Raw genomic sequence first — 16,823 nt, forward strand, 5'->3', positions numbered from 1 at the left:
CTCCCTGTGTTTGTTTCTACATACTATGTAGAGTTGCTATGTCTCTCGTTCTTTGTAGAGTGGCCTGATGTAGTAGGTGTCTTGTAGGGCTCAGTAGCCCTACCTACTCTCTACCAGATGACCTGAGCTGGGCACTGCAAATATGTGCCTTGTGTGGATTGTTTTTGCCTTCCTATTATAGTTGAGCCTTTGTGCTGTTCATACATCAATAGGAGGGATTGTCTTTGTCATTAATTTTTGACAGTTTTAATATAATGTGCCTAAGAGAAGGCTTTTTTGGATTGAGATAGTTAAGTTTTCTGTTTGCTTCTTGGATTTAAGGATTCAGCTCTTTGCATAGATTTGGAATTTTTTCATCTACTATTTGTTTGAATAGGCCTCTGTTTCCTTTTTCCTCTCTTCTGGTATACTCATTATTCTTATATTGCTCTTTCTGATGGAGTCACATAGTTCCCATAGAATTATTTCATTTTCTTTTTACCCTCAAGTCTCTCTCTCTCTTTTTATCTGCATCATTTCCAGATTTCAATCTAAGATATCACTAATGCTTTCCTCCATTTGCTCAGCTCTATTTTTCTAAACTTGCTAGTTCATTCTTCATCTCTTTTATTAAGTTCTTTAGCTCCAGAATTTCTATTTAGTTCTTTTTAAAAGTCTCAATCTTTTTGATACAGTACTCCTTTTGTTCATTGATTTTATGTCTGAGTTTATAAAATCGCCTGAGTTTTCTTGTATCTCAATGAGTTTATTTCAAAACTGAAATCTTGAATTCTCTGTTATTTAAAGCACATATTTCCATGTCTTTAAGTTTATTTTCTGGAGATTTTTCAGTTTTTTTCTGAGCTGCCTTTTTATCTTAGTTGTTCATGGTGTTTGATGGGTTATTTCTCTACCTAGGCATTTATGAGAATGAAATTTGTTTTTTTTGTTTTTGTTTTTTTAATGAATGATACCTTTATTTAGCAGATTGATAAGAAGAGGTCTTCCTTTTGTTTTCCAGTAGGTGGTACTGAAGCATAAGTTTTTTTTTTATTTTCTCTTATACTGCTGCAGCTCCTGGGACCTGTGCAGGATGGTGCAAAATACCCTGTATTCCCTGGAGACGGGGGATCTTCTCTGTGACCAGGTTGCCTTGGTCTCAGAGCACCACACTCATGGGGGAACGTGGTAGGCAATAGATTTTGGAGCCTATGAAATCCCAGCACGTCCCTCTGCAACCAGATGCTGTTGACAATGCTGCACTGCTCCAGGTGTCCCAGGTGCCCCCAGTGGGATCAGCGCAATGGGTGGGGATAGGATTGGCTGGGAGAGGCTGGGTCCTGCATTTGTGGCTTTTTTCTCTACCCAGTAATGGTGTCTGCCAGACCTCATTGACCAATGCTGCCTGGCCCCGTCGCTCCACACTGTCAATGGGATTAGCTGCAGCATGCATCTGCTGCTCAGGGAGAAATGCTCCTGTCTCTCCAGTTCTTGGGATTGCAGATAGTATTCTCTGTAATCCAACAATCACTGCTGCAGCTTCTTCTGGGGCCCTCTGTTAGCTCTGGGAAGGTGAGGGGATGCAAGGTTGGAGGATGAGGGGAAGCAGACAGGCTCTGTGGCTTTGTTTTCTTTCTGGCAATGATGGCTGCTGGTCCACAGCTGCCACACTTCTGTATTCTGTCTCTGCCCCCATCACTGGATTCAGCCTCAATATGTGCTTACTACTCAGGTAGGAATGCTTATTGTACCTCTCTGTTCCTTGGGGCTACAGAGAGTGTAAATGACAACCTGATTCCTCCCCTGTCCAAGACCCACAGCGAGCTCTGGGCTCAGGTTTTGTCAATGAAACCTGTCTCTGCTCTTCTCCTTTCCCTCCTCCCCTATCTGCTCCAATTCTCCCATCTTTAGATGTTTCAATGCACTGATCTCAGGTGTGTTTGTGTGTTGAGCAGGAAATCTTTGTTGAATAGCTGTTCAATTTGTTATAACTTCAAGGGGAGTGACCAGAGGGACCTCTCATGCTGCCATGCTTCTGACATCCTTCTAGAACCAAATTCTTAACCACATTTACAACTCATGAATTAGTTATTTGATTATGTAAGCATGCAGTTTTGAGATTCTTTTGAATTTGCTAGGCTAAATCTTGAATTTTTGTCTTTCAATTAAAATAGGAATAGTTGGGAAGCTGTGTAATGGTTTGTGATAAATCTACATTGTATCCATCTGTGGAGTGATACTAGGGGGATGTTCTAATCAATCTAAAATAAGTAGATGAATTGGAGACAACCCAAAAGTCAATGCAAGTTGTAGTAATGATACATTAAAAGTTTAGAATCATCTATAATCATTAAAATAAGTTTTCCAAATAATATCTAATTATTCAAAATTTCATGATGGCTCATAGTTACCCCTCAATAAATGTCTGTTGAGTGAATTATTGTATATTTACCATTAGATACAAATTTAGTGGAAAACTGATATTACATGTATACACATGGAAAAAAAGACAAAAAAGATATATTATTAATAGTACTATCTTTTGATACTAGGATTACTGTGACATTTATTTTCTTTTTCATTTTTTTTGTTTTGTTCAGTTGTTATTACAGTAATACATATTGATTTTTATAGTTAGAAAATAATTAAAAATAACTTAATCATCTAGAAGTCTCCTAGATCTAGAGATCATAAAAAACAATTCACATCCATCTAATGTAGGTGATTTCTCTCTTTGAAGAAAGAGAGTTGAATGGACTCAGGATAGATACTATCCATAAAAAACTGAAACTTCTCCTGCAATAATCCTTAATCTATTGAAGATACATGTTTTTGGCTTCTATTTTTGCTCAGACTTCAGAATATTTTAATTTAGATTATCTTGTATGGTGCACTGGTTCAGCACTTGACAAGAGTTATTCTCAATGCTCCTAAAAGAGGCAATATCATTATAGTTTGTGGGAATTTACAGTTGTGTAATTTCAATCCCTTTTAATGATTAAGCTGTTATTTCATGGGCTCATTAATTTTGTTCTGTTTAGCAGCAGCTACATACAGCATTAAATTGGAAATAACATGCTGAAAATACTACCTTAAAGAAATTTTGCATAGTACTTATAGCCTCATATTTAACACATTTTTTTTCCTACCTGCACTGTCTAGACATATCATGTACATCTACTAGCAAGCTCACTAATTTACTTTATGTTCTTTTCCAGAGATGCTGCATTATTAATGTAATATTGTATTAAGACTACTAGTTCTCCCTTTAAGTACTCCTACACTCTTAATTAAGTAACATTAGCAAAATTAATTGACACCAAACTACAGTCACACTATACATTTTAAATGTAAAATTATACATTAATATATTCTATATTTTATCCAATATATTACATTTTACATTTATATTAGAGTAAACAAATTCAAGAAACTCAGATTATTTTTCCACTGGACTCTCAGAGACAGTTTATAAAAAAATGGAAAAGATAAAAATAGCTTATTTTAGGTAAAACTTTTGGCTATTAACAGACCAAGTTTGAATAGTTAAGAAAAATAGGGAATTAAAAGTAATTTCATTATTTAGTCTCAGAATTAATGCACAAAAGATTTCTGGATCTATCATTTCGTCACATTTATCATCCAATCTTCTATTGCAATTGAGAAAATGAAATCAAAATAAATGAATATTTTGTTGAAAGAGATGGGAATTCAAAAGCAAATCTGGCACTGTGAATTCCCTGTGACTCTCAGTGTATTATTTATATCTCTTCCTCAGTGCTCCATCATACGGTTCAGAACATTCTCTTTTCATAATATCACTCACTCATCCCTTCATTTATTGAGGCATTTGTTACACAACTATTTATTGAGGACTTACAGTTTTCCAGGTCCTTAGGTGCATGAGACACAAAGAAAAAGAAAACATGTTAGATATAAAGCTATAGGAGAGGTTTTATCCACAATACATTGATAAGTTTAAAGCCTTCTAGGTGTTGGGAGTCAAGAGAGCTCAAATAGACCATTATTGCTTCCAAAGTTATATATTATACTGCCAAACTCGGCCATGTTCGTTCTCTGTGGGAGATCCTATTCTGCTGTTTATGCACAGAACCCAGAGAAGGAACTGCAGGTGCTTTTTAATCACATAGGTTTTTCTACACTTTTAATTTCTATGGAACCATTCATTACCAAATAGTTATCTAGTGTCTTCTGTATCTCTCACCTGTGAATAGAGGAAATGAAAAGAATAGGATGCTAAAAACAGTGCCATAAACAAGTTTCCTTAGAAAATATAAAAGTAAGCAGACATTAAGTCACAGGCAAGTATGAGGATCCTGGAGCATCATTTCAAGTGAAGCGTACTCTGATTACTCTAACCAAGTGTAGAAAAGAGTGTGATTGGTCTAAATTCTGAAACATAGCAACACAAACAACTCTCTGAATAGATGAGCTCGTTTTAAATACCTTTTAACTAATTGTTGCCCTTAGGAAATCCTGTTGGATTGGCGTGATTTTTAAGTATAGTATAATAATTTTTAATATAGCTACTAATGTAATTTATTTTTTTTCTAGTAGCTTTTTAAAAATAGGTTTATGTTCTCATAAAATTGAATAAATTATTTAGTAAAAAATAATAAAATGTTTTCCCTGATTTCTACCTATCAGAGTAACTAATGTTAACATTATGGTTTATTTCTTTCCCACTTTCTTTTTTCCTGCTGTGCATCGCTTTTTCATAATTGCGAATGAACATTAGGAGTATATACATTTGTATTATATTGATTTTTAAATTGTATATTTTTCTGATTATGGCAGTATAGTATGACCGTCTGGTTTATTTTAAAGTGAAATTTCCTCTATTTTCCAACGCATCAAAAAAAAAAAAGCTGAGGGATGAAATATAGAATGAGAAAATTATAAATTCTGGCTTTGTTGAAAAACAAAAAGAATATCTTCATGTTCAACTGTATCAGAAACACAAAAAAGAGGAAGTGAAATCTAAATGGCAGTTCAGCTAGTAACAGCCGAGAAATGGACAGTATCCGTAGGGAGATCTCATCCGTCAGGACAATAGAGTCTAAAAGAGCTTCACTTGGAGTGGGAGCTAGAGTCAGGCCTGATGAAAATGTGCAGCCTGGGGTGTTAAACTTCCAGAAAATACAAACAAGGAAGAGAGAGGTTTGTGTTCAGAGAGTAAATAAAGTGGGATAAAGAACTAGAGAAACAAAGATACTTAGTGACTTTTGATATTTTGGTTGTTAAAAAAAAGCATTTCTAATAAAAATTTTAAGAGAAACCACCAGTAAATAGAAACATAATTTATGTCTTCTAAACCAGGAATGGAAAAATAAAAGATTAAAGGAATCTTTATTAATTAAAAAGTCCCTAAATCTGCAAAACAAAAGAAGTGAAGCAGCGAAGCAAAGAGTAATAAACATGGCAAACCAAAAATAAAAAATTGAAAATAATTAATGAAAGACAAAGATAATACATTGGATGCAATTTTTAAAAATCTTGTCATATGCTTGTTATAGAAGTCAAACCTAAGACAAAATGCTGCAAAGGGGTTAAACAAAAATCAAGCAAAACAGACCTAAACAGAGGCATTGAAGCAATAGCGTTAGTCAAAATATAACTGAAAGTTAAAAACATTAAAACATATAAAGAGATCTACTATATAATAATAAAAGGATAAAACACAATACCAAAAAGATATATGTGTAAGTCATACATTTTTTATACATTTTTATATACAACATTGCCTTAAAATATTAAAAGTCAGAACTGATAGGACTTTGAAGAAATATTGACATTCACAAGTTGTACAATATTTTTGTATACTGTATTTCATTTATAATACTGATAAATGAAGAATCATAATATAAGAATATAGCATGTTGAATAATTAACAAGCTTGATTTAATATACATATCTAGAACTCTGTACCCATCAATGGAGAATACATATGTTCCTTTCATACATACATAAAGCACTTACTAGGTCACAGAGGCATTCTCAACAATCAGAGAATGAGGCCCCAATCTCATATTATGATATAATGAAATTATGAATCAACAAAAAGTATAAATCACATTATATTTTTAAAAGTTTTTTCCCCTGTATTGGATGGCTTACAAATTATAAAAGAAATATACACTTGTAATACTGAATTAAAGCCTATAATACAGTATATGATTTTATAAAGGCAATGCTAATCATTTTCCCATTTTACCTGATCCAGTTGTCCCCACTTCCTCACTCACCTTCATTTAAACAATGCTAACAACTCAGTATGTATCCTTTAACTGTCTTCTCACACATACAAGCATAGCAAAGCGTATAAATGTATATACATATGGGTTGCGTTTCTTTTTACCAAAGTAGAATCATACTATACCTACTAGTTTGCAACTGTATTTTTTCCTTTCATTGTAACTGTTCACAGAGATTGCAGTTATCTGCGAGCAAAGTTGTCTGCAGTGATATGTTAATAAGCTGTACTAATTCCAGGTCTTCTCTAAGCAGTCATACAGTTGGAGAGAGCCACCAGCCTACATGAATCCCAGTGGACTGAGGAAGACCTGGGGCTTTCTCTTAAGGACCAGGGCTTCCTCACCCCCATACACTACCGCCTTTTCAACCTTGCACACACTAATGACTGGAACAGTAAAGAAAAAAATGAGAGATTGGACTATGGTACGTCACAAATTTCATGATGCCAGTTGTAATTTGCCATGGCAGGGCAAACTGAAAAAGCTGTTTGTTGTCTAAAAAAACTTTTTAAGATAAGGAAGTGGAAAATACTAAGAGATTTCTTTAAGAGATACATAGTAAATTTGATTAGGAGTTTGCTCTCAACAGTTAAAAAAGGAATCAGTGAACATTGTTTACTTAAAATCAGAAGTAAATGTCCAGCAAAATATTTTAGAACAATTTTTAGGAGGATCCAAGCTTGTAATTTAAGAGGATCCAAGCTTGTCTATTAATATTGCTGAGTCAGGGAACTTTCTTAACTTGGGCAGACATAGTTTTAAAGCTGAATTTATTTTTTGTCTAAGTCAAATCAATTCTTCTAAAAGTGATGAAACAACTTTGTCAATGTGGATGCAAATATTAGAGAAAAATGATTTTTTGGTACACAATCTAATTATTTGAAAACTTAGGTATGTTTAGAACAACTTGGTCATATAAATCTACCTTTTTAACTATAGTTTTACAAAATCTAAATATAGATCATGTATTTCCAATGAAACTTTACTGTCTGAATTGACATATGCTACAAGTATAAATTACACTTCATATTATGAAGATTTAGTTCACAAAAAGGAATGTAAAATTTTTTATTAGTGATTGAAATGATAATATTTTGGATAAATTGGGTTAAATAAATATATTATTCAAATTAATTTTATCTATTTAAAAACAAAAAAATGTGGCTACTAGCTAAATTAAAATTACACATAGGGCTTACATTACCTTTCCATTGGACAATGCTGCTATAGACAAAATAAAATAATTCAGTCTTTTCTCTAGCATAGTTGATCAAAATTAGTTTTTTGTTTATTAGTTTGTAGAAAATTTTCTTTCAGCTTCTCAATCTGTTATTTGTACTGCCATGCTAAATTTTAGGATTTTTGTCAAATTTGATAAAACCCCTGTTTCATATTTAATATAAGAGAGGGAAGAATTTTCCATTCACTAACTTCTGTACATTTCAAATATTTCTTCTTCACTGCACAAATATTTCTGGTACGCAAATATTTCCACTCACATAGGCCACTCTCACATCACAATATGATTCATAACATAATATGGTTCTAAACCGTACAATCACATACCAGGTGCGTTGGCACAGGAGGTGATAGGGGTATTTTTAGAAGCCATTCTTATATCTGGACTGTACATGGAAGTGACTTCAAACCTTGTAAATATATCCCATCAAACCCAAACTAAATTTATCTAAAACTCATCTTCTCCTTAGCCAGTTCCCAAAAATGTCTATAGCCATTCTAACACTACCCAAACAAAGAGAAGTATGATAGCAGGAAAATTGGAATTGAAAGAAACGGAGGTCTTAACTTATTGCAATTAAAAAATTTTACTTTAACAAAACATATAAAAAAATTTCCAGAGCCCCTCCCAGCACCTTGGAATGTGCCCATGAAAGTACTGAATCCTGAAGCTTAAGCTTCACTATTTGCCTCTGAGGGTAAGCCTCTTTTTTTTTTTTTTTTTTTTTTAAGAAATGGAACCATATATATATATATATATGTATATCCTGCATATTATTTTCTCACTCAACAAGATTTCAAAGAACTTCTTCAAGTCAGTTGGTACTATTATAATTTGTTCTTTTGAAGGTTGTGTAATGTTTGATGGTATTAGGTATTATGATTTATGCCACCTCTATTAATGAGTGTTCACTTAATTTTACATTATATTTCTACTATGATGTAAAAAAGCAACAAAGATCATTGTGCTCTTGTCTTAGATGGAGTTGCTTTTACTTCTATGAGATAAATTTCAATGTGGGTGAAATAGAAGGATCAGACATCTCAGTTTCCCTTGAATATTCCCTTTTATGCTTGTTTATCTAGCATAATTGTTACTAATACACCCGTTCACTCTTGAAGTGTCCCAGTTTGGATTGTAATTGTGTGCATACCCTAGTGAAAGGATATGTATATTTTATTATCAATAATAGCTAATATCATGGGACACCTTTTATGTGCCAGACATTGCTTTAAGCACTCTGCATGTATTATCTCATTTAGTTTCCACAAACATGCTATTACTATTCTTATTTTACAGATAAGGAAACTGAGACACAGAGAAATAAGTAACTTACCAAAGTCACATTGCTAGTAAGTGTGAAGTCATGCTTTAAACCCCACAGCCTGGCTCCCGAGTAGGGTGGCTAACAAAGCACCAGGACTGAAGGGGTTTCCAAGATGTAGCACTTCCAGTTTTAAAACTGAGAAAGAACCTAGAAAACCAAGGTAAGTGGGTCACCCTATCCAGAGGCACTGACCTTATTGCTTTCCAAATTGGCTTTATCCGTTTCTGTTGCCAACCGTAGGTTGAGAGTAGCATTTCCCTGCACAACTGTGATATTAAGTCTCTAAGATGACTCCCAATTATCCCATCTCTTGGTATTTATGTGCTTGTGCGATCCCTTCCCCTTGTGTGTGGAATGGACCAGTGAATTGTTTCTAATGGATAGAATGTGGCAGAAATAACGGGTGTCACTTCTAAGATCAGGTTGCAAGGAAGCTCTGGCTACCTCTCTCTTGCACTTCCCGCTTACTCTCTCTGGTGGAAGCCACTGCCTACACTGTGAACTGCTTTGTGAAGAGGCCCACCTGGCAGGGAACTGAGGGAAGCCACTGGTCAACAGCCAGTGAGAAACGAAGGCCCTCAACTGTTCAGTTAAACAACTGTGAGTGAAGCCAATTGCTCCCGTCAAAGCTCAGATGGGACCACAGACCCAGCTGACACCTTAATTATAGCCATCTATATTTTTATTGGGGGGTAATTCTTTCTCTATATATCTAGTGTAACAACTGATATTCTTGATTTTATACTTTCATTTTATTTTTCTTAATTTGTTTTAGTTTATTTCTTCTCTTTTTGTTTCTTATTTTTCTGCTTTCATTGGGTTATTAGTAATTTTTCCCCATTGATTATTTAGGAATTGTACTGTTCTGTATTATAACAATAATGATTATATTCTCTTTCACAATCTCATAATCAAACATATATAGAGGGTGCCAAAAAATGTATACCCATTTTAAGAAAGGAAAACTGTATTAAAATTGTAATACTCAATATATACCGATAACAAAAGATAAGTACAAGTCACGTTTGACTTCTGCAAAGAGGTGTCAAAGTGGTTACCATCAGCATCCAGACACTTCTGATTGTGGCGAACTACTGCTTGAGTAATGTTGACCAAAGTGTCCATTTGTATACATTTTTTTGGTACTCCGGTATTTCTCTAGCATCACGAAAGAAAGATACCAAATGTTATCCTGAGACAGTCTACTCCCCAACGTACAGATGCTTGTCCCATGTACGAGTTAGGATACTAATTTCACTGCTGTAACAGATATCCCTTTTGGATGAATATGGCTTAAACAAGATAGAATATTATTTACTTTTCATGTAACATTCTAGGCATAAGCAATCCAGGGTTGGCTTAGGGGATCCACAGGCTCAAGGACACTGGCTTTCTCATTGTTCCTTTGCCAACCTTCGTTTGTTATTTTCACTCACATCTTACCTTCATTGCATCACATTCCAGCCAGAGGGAACAGGAATTAGGGAAATCCCTATTTTAATTATTTAACCATTATCAGAGAGTCTATCAGATAGATAGATAGATAGATAGATAGATAGATAGATAGATAGATAGATGATGGATGGATAAACGGATAGATGGATGTAGTTACAGTTAGATAGATATAGTTAAATATACACTTTGATTGTTTATCACTATTTTTTCCTTTTATACATCATCTATCTTGAAGTTCCTGTCCTGTCCAGAGTTCTTTCTTAAGTATTTTCCTCTGATGATAATAAATGATCTTCTAGTCTTCTAGTTTTCAATGTTGCAGATGAAAATTTTAGTGCCAGTGTCTTTGTCCATTGTAAGTAATGTGTTATTTCCCTCTGGAAGCTTATATGATAACCGTTTTATCCTGGCACCCAGAGATTTTTTTCCAGTACATGTATGTATGTGAATCTTTTTCATTAATCTTGCCTGGAACTTAACATGCAGACTAAAGATTTTATTAACTAAGGGAATTTTTAACTGTACTTTTAAATTATTGCTATGTCTCCATCTGTTTCTTTTTCTTTTTCTGGAATTTCTATTATTTGCATAATAGGTCTCCTGGATCTCTGCCTTCATAAATTCCATCTTTTTAAAAAAATTTTGTTTCTTGCTTTGCAGCTTGAGATATCTCTGCTACTTTGTATTCTAAAGACACTGATTCAGTTTTCACCAATAAATCATCCTTATCTTCAAGTCATTTGAATTTTTCAACTGGTTGCTTTTGCTTTTATTTTCCACAAAATATTTGTTATATGTTGTCCTTTAGTTTATATTATTATTTGTGTTAAAAATGCTTATGTCTCTACTAGCAGCTCTATTTTGTTAGATATTCATTTTCAATTTTCTTTTTGTTCTTTTTTCTCTGGTTGCTGGGCCCTCTTAGGTATTTGCTTGCTTTGTGTTTGTTTGTTTGTTTGTTTGATTTTTGGTCTACTCCTTAGGGCTTCCGTTTAGTTGCTTCAGTGCCTTGAAGAGTGGCAGTCTCTAGAATAGTGGAACATTTAGAATTCTCTCACTGTTAGGGTCAGCCGTATAGCAATAGGTAGATTGATTACCTGTCAGGACATTAGGAGAAAGCCCATCTGTAACCTTTCCCAGCATTTTAGGTGAAGCTAATTTAGAACACCTGTCCAACATGTCCTTTGTTCCTTGGAGGTCATGGTGATGGTACACATGTCCCTGTACAGCAGGTAGGCCAATGCCAACATTTCCCTTGGGGTACCACATTCTTTGCTGGACAGGTTTGCTCTGGGATGATGGCAGCCTGTGCCTCGCCCATGGGCATCCCTATGCTAGTTCTAGGACTCGTACCTATCCCAGAGGGCAAACAGTCCTGTAACAGCCTTCTTGTTCTTCCTTCTAGACAGAATTTGCCAGTGGGCTCCAGGAGCTTCAGGGCTTGGGCTAGCTAGATGTGTTGTAAGGAAGCACACCTAGTCTACCATCTTTCCAGAGCCCTCACCCATAAGTTTGGAAACTAAAAAGGAATACATTTCAAAGTAACTCAAAAATCAAGACAAAATCATAATGGAAATCATTCAATATTTGAAAAGGCTGATAATATAAATACACTCCTAGCAAGACTGACAAAGAGAAAAGAAAGAAGGTCAAAATAATTGTTTTCGAGAAAAAATAAAGATATAACCAAACACTCGGGAGAGGTTTTAAGAAAACATAAAATGATATCATGAATGATTTTCTTCCAAAAAATTTTAAGACATAGATCAAATATACAATTTTGTGAAAAAATATAAATTACTAATCATAAGTCAGTACCCTGATAGACATTAACAGAAGAGAAGAGGTACCAAAAACAGGTGGTCAAGGTGGTTTGATAGGATACTTTTACCAAACCTTAATGAACAGATAATATCAAGGCTGTATAATCTTTTTAATAGAATGCACAAAAGGTAAGCTACCAACTTTGTACTTATATGACTTAGATACAAAACTGGACAGGGAGAAGAGTGTAAGAAAAACATATGGATTAACCTCTGGTATGAAAATAAATACACAATTTCTAAACAAACTATTACTATATTGAATCCAGCAATTTATTAAACACACCTCATGACTAAGTAGGATTCACCTCACTATTTGAAGTACATTTTAACCATCAGAAAAATCTTTCAATCTATTTCCTCAATTTAGCAAATGAAGAGAGATAATTTACATGATCATCTTAGTAAAGGGAAGTATTTCTTAAACAAGACAGAAAGTATAACATCATTAAGAAAAAGACTGGAAAAACTGACTACCGTATTTTGCAGTGTATAATGTGTTCCCATGTACAATGCACACCCACGTTATTGGCCCAAACTTTCAGGGGGAAAAAATCTTTTGTTTGAATTTCTTAATTCAAATTTTTATTTGTTTACATTTAGGTACTTGCTTTTTTGTATTATAAAGGAATTTTAGCATTTATTTTTTAACATATTTTGGTACAAGAAATTTTATATAACAAATAATTACAAAACACAAGAACAGATACAAGGTACAAGAAATTTTATGTACCAGTAACAAATTTATGATATTTATGTATCATAGAAGGCCAAGAACTCTTCTTCTTTGCAAGTTTGTCATAAGTTCAACAAAACTGATTATCATATTCCAGCGTATTATTTTGCATACATATATCGCTATTGATTTCTAGAGTTACACTTTAAACTCATAAGCATAAATAAAAGAATTAAAAACATTTATATAGATATGGAATTAGTACTACCCATGTATAATGTGCATCCGTATTTTTCCCTCACAAATTTTGGCAAAAAATTGTGCATTATGCACGGCAACATACAGTACATTAAAATTAAAAATAAAATTCATGCTTAGAATAAAATTCCACAAATACATTTAAAGAGCCACAAACAGGGAGAGATGGTGGCAATGCATAACACTTAAAAGGGATTAGTTCAACAAAATATGACACAAACAAACAACAACAAACCCCAGAGACATTGAAACAATTGGCAAAGGCAGTTAACTGAAGATAATTTTGAATGGTCCATAATCATAGTTAACATCAGTAAGAGAGAAATTTAAATTAAGACCACTGCGAAATACCAGTTTATATCTATACACCAGAATGAAACAAAAGTTCTGCAATGTCAATTATGGTAAAGATATAGAAAAACAGGAACACTTGTACACAGCTAATAGGATTGTAAATTGATACTCTACATTGGAAGGCAATTCAACAATGTTTTTTAAAAGTTTTAAATGCACGTGCTACCCTATCCAGCAATTCTACTTCTAGGTACAGTTCTTTATAAGAAAACTCTAAGACTCTGAAGAATAGTCATTGCAACATTGTAAGAATACAAAATTGGGAAAAAATGAAATTTCCATTAGTAAGAGAATCAGAGTAAATTTTGGTAAAATGGACCACTATGCACAAATGAAAATGAAAATACCAGGTTTACAAACACCTAGTTGGCTGTATCTTGAAAACAATATTAAGTGAAAAAAGCAAGCTTCGGAATTATGCACTCAATATGATATCTATGTAAATGTAAAACAATGTCTGCTATATCATGACTATATAGATAATAAGTATGTACATAAGTAATAAAATTATAAAGGTACTGCTAGAGAATACACATCAATTTTGGGATGGTGATTAACTCTTGAGATAGAAGCAGGGGGATAGGTTTCTGAAAAGGTAAAAGTGAGATTTTAAATGCATCTGTAATGTTGTCTACCATGCTGCGGTATTGGGGAACCCACGGAGTAAAAGACCAGGACTGCAGTCATCAGACATCTATTTTAGCAAAGTAACAGGAAACATCACCTTATACATTCCTGAATAGATTTATAAAGAAAGAAAGGGAGAAACTTCTTTAAGAATAAGCTCCTGATATTTCAAGGATAAAGATAAATTTGTCTTAGCTCATGACAGATTTTTTTTTAAGGTCAGATTATAATTTACTGTGATGGTTAGGTTTGTGCAATTAGTTGAATTAATGGCATTAAAATTTGTCATATAGCACTCTCATTCATGGAAAAAATGTTGCACTATCAATTCTAAGGGCATTTATTATAGGGACCACTAAACAGCTTAGTAATGGATTGTGGCAACAGTGAAAGCAGGGATTCGTGCTAGTCAATTCTTTTATGTAAATTTGTCTCTACTTTTACTAGAATGATGATGTTTTGTTTCTATTTTTTTTTTCTTTTGAGGGAAAGCAGGGATTTCTTAGATTATGGAGAAACCTATATTACACCTTGGAGTGTTAAGTATATTGGACATCAATATATTTGTTTCCTATTGGCAGTGCACCAAAGAGTAAGCACTTTAGACGTGTGTGTGTGTGTGTGTGTGTGTGTGTGTGTTATCTTGTTTTATATCTACCAGTTACTAACCAGTGTACTGGCACATTGATCATAAGTTCAGAGATGCCACGCAGTGTGTGAACTGGGAATATTCCTCTTCCTAACTCTGCCAATCAGAAATAGGTGTTGAGCATAAGTAATTACAAAAGGACTTCTGGTTGCTTGTGAAAGAGGTCCCTTAAGATGTTCAGACAATGTGTTATGTTAATAACACATTCAATTAGAAGCTCTGAGACCTTTTGTGACACCCAATTTTTTCTTTTTAAAAAACAAGACTAATGGGCTTCTGAAGTTTTAATCATTAGATACTTTTGCACCTATAAAATACATATGGTTTTGTAGTTAGTTTTAAGTAGTATTTTGTTAACAAAAAATGCCCTTGAATGTTAAGCAAAAATTTTGTATCATGTGTAGCAAAAGCATCACTGATTTTATAGGGACATATTAACAATTTATTAAATTTGTAAAGTTTAGATAAAAGAATATATATAGAAAAGCAGCCTTTAAAGGAGCTTCACAGTGTTGTGATTAATGGTATTTGAAAGTAACTAGGCAGTGGGACTGAAGAAAATTCATCTCTGTTACTGATACTATCATCTAGACAGACTCTTCAATAAGGAAGAAATGAGGACGACTGTATGACCGTAGAAGTATCTCTAGAATAGGAAAAAAGGGAAATCTTTCTCCCAGTTAAGCATTATTCCTGCTGTGAGTATAAAATAGAGATATGAGTTAGGATTAGATAATACTTTGGTTCCCATTTACTTTCTGGAAATCCTGGGACATTACAATTTGACTTATGAAAGCAGATGAAAGGCGATGTAACTTTTTCCAAAGTCTATCTAAACAGACTGTAATTCCATACAATATCTGTCTCTTATAATACATGAAGTCTGTCATCATGAATATCCACATAATTTGAAGAGCATAATAGCATATCAAAGGAAATATATGTTCAGTTAATTATAATAGTAACACTAATTTGTAGACACATTTTATACCAAAATACCAGATTACCAGGTGGCCCTTATCCTCATTCTGATATTATCATATGTGATACGATGCTGGGAGCTGCTGCAACCATCTTGGTTCGAGCCTGGGGATGAAGCATCACAGGGAAGAGGGCAGAGCCAAGAAAGCCACAGAGAAGTGGTGTCAGAGCCCTGACCTTCAGCACCTGGAGCCGCCCTGATTCGGGTTCCTGTAAGCGGAATAATCAGTGTTCTCATTGCTTAATCTAGTTAGAGGGAAGGTTTATATTAATTGCAGCTCAATTACTTAATCAATTAATGAGGAAACATAAAACCCAACTTCCTAATGAAAATTTGAAGGGAAGGTAAAAATAAAAGGAAACTAAGGTAAGGACATAACATGGAGCTTGGATAAGACCAGTGCAAACTGTAATCATAAATACATATGCTTCCATTTGTGTAAGAATATGATATATGTATGATACACATACGCACACAGAAATGCATATGTTTTCTAATCTTTTCCTATGAATTCCTGCAAGAACTTACGACAAAATGGTAGTAGGGTATGGTACCTTAGGATGGAAACGGGCTCACATATCGTAGTATGCCATATTATGCTGTTTGAATGTTTAACCATGTGAATATTTTTTTCCATGTTAATTAAAGCAACACAAAACCAGATTGTATACCATCCATACATTCCTGTACAATGTTTTGAGCAAAGATTGAGAAAGTGGTTTAGACATTTACTTGTAGTTTTCTTTTATGAAGTGCCTATTAGTGATTTTGGTCCCAATTTCTATTTTTCTATTGGAGTGTTTTTTTGTTTTTGTTTTTAACCACATGAAATGACTTCTAAGACCATATCAAATCATTTGATGACATTAATTGATGGTATTTAAATGGTTTTCTCTCATAGTGATTAGTACCTGATTGTTGAACAAAATTGCAAAAGGGATAGAACAATTAGACTGAGTCCACCTGGATTCTCCAGGAAGCAGACTTTGAGGTGGAGATTGGCATATAGGAGATCAATTAAGAGTGCTTTTGGAAGAGAAGTAGGATAAAACAGAAGGAGAATTTAGCCTGCAGTGAATTCTCATCATAGACCTCCAAAGACTCCCAAGGAAACTTTAAAACTGGGATAGTCCTTCAAAACCATCCCAAGTTGGTGACTAATAGAGCTTTTATACTGC

The 16,823-nt window shown here is 33.9% G+C and overlaps 1 protein-coding gene across 12 annotated transcripts in view; it reads left to right on the forward strand.

Moving 5' to 3' along the window:
- ANKS1B (ankyrin repeat and sterile alpha motif domain containing 1B) overlaps positions 1 to 16,823 on the forward strand; it is a 915,638-nt gene that overhangs the window by 299,594 nt on the left and 599,221 nt on the right. The window lies entirely within an intron of this gene.

Source organism: Rhinolophus hipposideros, assembly GCF_964194185.1.
Source record: "Rhinolophus hipposideros genome assembly, chromosome: 9".
NCBI classification, from domain to species: Eukaryota; Metazoa; Chordata; class Mammalia; order Chiroptera; family Rhinolophidae; genus Rhinolophus; species Rhinolophus hipposideros.